The sequence below is a fragment of the Mesoplodon bidens genome, assembly GCF_964165515.1.
Source record: "Mesoplodon bidens genome assembly, contig: HAP1_SCAFFOLD_339, whole genome shotgun sequence".
In the NCBI taxonomy this organism is placed as follows: Eukaryota; Metazoa; Chordata; class Mammalia; order Artiodactyla; family Ziphiidae; genus Mesoplodon; species Mesoplodon bidens.
Window position 1 is genome coordinate 67454 of NW_027671724.1, and position 3101 is coordinate 70554.

Here is a 3101-nt window from a genome sequence, read left to right on the forward strand (position 1 = left end):
TCCCATAAATAACGTTCTCTTCCTGTGTTAATTCTTATTCCTCATTCCTGGAGGTCACTAGGACCTTGTTTGTTCTCTTCTCTTGTTTGTTCACTAGGCTAACCATCTACTAATGGAAAGGGTAGGCTTCTTAGCTTCTGTTGTGTTTTGAAGTCAATATCGTGCTACATTTGGCTTCATTCATATTCTACACGTAAAAGGGCAATTTGATAATGGCTGTTTCAAGTCTCTACCATATTACGGATCAGAAAACAGTGCTAGAAAAGTTAAGAGCACAAACTACAGTTCATATGGCAAGTTTCAATTATTGTTTATAATAATTAATAAAACCAGCTAGCCAATATACATAGCTAAACTAGTCTACAGACCAGAACGTTCTCTCACAGGACATAGTTTTCATGAAAATTCTGATATTGAAACTATGTGATAAAGAAGCCTACTAACCAAAAAGTGTTAGCAGCAACTTAAATTAAGAGGAATTCTATAGCCAACATGGACTTACAAGCAATGTTTTCCCCACTGCAGTGCTAATCACCTACTACATCTATAATCAAAAACTGACAAGTTATTTCCCAACCACAAATCAATCAATAAATTAGTGATTGGTTAACATGTCCATATACTTCTCACTTTCCATTTTGCTTAAACATTCTGTTTAAAATAGCTCCCTTTCATTAATTAGAAACAACTGTCTCTGCATTATATAGCATTTACCTTGTCTTCCCACCCCCCTACTGCTTCGCCCTTGGCAACATCTCTTAGGAGGAGGACCTCCACTTCTGGAACATGGTCCTCTTTTAACTGGAAAGGCTCCCCGGGAAGAACTCGCGTTGGGACTAGGAGTGTGTCCACCAAGACCTGTGTTTAAATGAAATCTTTTTAGTTAAGCAGAATCAACATTTTTTCATTGGGCAAGTTTCACTTATTGTTATAAATTTTCACTAAACCATTACTCCAGTCTTCAGCTTTCCTATCTGTCTAAACCAATATGATTGTTTCCTCATATGACACAGAAGTCAGTAGAGTTCAAAGACTTACCGTAAAAGTCAGTTTGGAAAATCTAGGAAAAAAACTGAAGAACCACTGGTATGAAAGTGCTCTGGGGAGAAGAGAGAGAGTACAGAAAAACCTGGATAAATTAAATGTAAAACTGAATTTTTCATCATTTTAGGAGGAAGATGGTAAGTTATTAGTTATATAATTCTGGTGTCAAGGAAGCTTTTGAAAAACACAACATCCTAGGTATAAATCAAAGCATTAAAAATAAAAAGGATGAATAAAAAATGCATTACCTAAAAGTTAAGTACATACATACAAATAACTCCCTTTGCTGGAGAATATCTGCTTATAACTTTACACTTGGTCCAGTATCCCTAGTTCTGCATCCATGGATTCAACCAACCTTGGATCACGTAGTGATCTTATATGTATTTATTGAAAAACAAAATCTGCTTGTAAGTTGATCAACAGTTCAGGCCTGTGTTATTCACAGATCAACTCTTAATGTTCATTTCTCAGTCAAAAGGGCTATGTTCTGTTCAATTTTAATAGTATTTAAGAAATGCACACTAAATACTGAAAACTGATGTGTTACCTTTCGAACCAGAAAGGTGTTTAGATGTATTCCAATTCCCCGGTAGTGCCACAGGCAAGAAAAAATGAGTACTCTTACACATGGCAGAATATGAACTGGTCAACTTTTCTCAAGCTCAAGATAGTGGGAAAAGAACAAAACTGTGTTATCTTAAAATGGGCACACCCTCTAACTGAACTTTCAAAAAACATTTCCTAAAATTCACACATGGAATTAGCACAAAAAGAAACTAAACGTTTTATTTCTGAAGACTGGTTCTGGTTAATAGATGAAGCAGAGGTTGTTAAATATATGGAAGTTTTTGAAATGCAAAGTGCTTTTCCTCCTTTTCTTACTAAGTAGAAAACTTCTCTGAAAAAAATCCAAAAAAAGGCATTTTCAACGACTTCCTCCTCTAATACACACACAAAGAAAACATACATATTTCTGAAGCAGAGTTTTTTACTCTTTTCCTGGGTCAAAGACACCTTTTAGAATCTAAAGCTCTATTTATTTCCCTAAGGTATTTTCCCAAATGCAAACCACAGACCCAGGTAGAAAAGCCTCATATCAAAATGACAATGGAGATTTGCTTAGATGTCTGAACACATATACTTAAGACAAATACTGCAAGGTGAAACCTAAAATATGAAGTGTTTCGCCCTGAATTGTGGATATTCTGAGTGACTTTTATTTTCTGTTGTGGAGTTTTCAAGATTCTCTAGTATTTTTATGATGCAATAAGGCTACTCTCAGAATAAAATTAACCAATGTATTTTTAAGAGATTATGAATGAATCATTGATTTAAACTCATATCAAGTTATCGGTCCTAAAGTGAAAAATTCTAATGTATGATCAACAGTAGGAAACTCGGTAGAAAAATTCTCGAAGAAAAGAGGCAATTAGTAATAATGGTAAAAGAGACTGAATTTAGTTTAAAATTTATGCTATTCCCCTGTAAGGTGATTAACGTTTTGCACATTACCTAGTTAAGTCATTTTATAACTACAATAATTCTTCACCACTTAGAAATACTTCTGACTATCAATGTGAGTCATCATCTGATAGTTCTTACACACTACTTTGCTCATAAAGGATGGAATAAAAACTGAGAGGTTTCTATACAGTTAAACCTACTATTTTTCGGTCCTCTGGTTGCAGCCTTGTATTTCAAAACATTACCCAGGTGTCCTCCAGGTGAGGGATGCTCTCTTGCGCTCCCACTTCCTCCTCTTCCATTTCCACCTCTTCTATTTCCTCCTCTTCGATTTCTTCCTCTTCCATGTCTCGGATTTCTCAGATGGCCCCTGTTTCTTGCAGGAGGTTGTGGTCTCTGTGTACCACCGCTTTCCAAAGATCGTTTGTTGGCTTGCTCTACCTTAATTGCCTTTCCATCCAAAGACTAAACAGATTAAGTATAACATTAATAACATCACATCAAATTTATTTACTACTGCACTAGTCCAAGATCAGTCTTTTTTCCCCAAAGCAAACATTTTCTTCTGAAATGATTGTGTCCTTCACCAT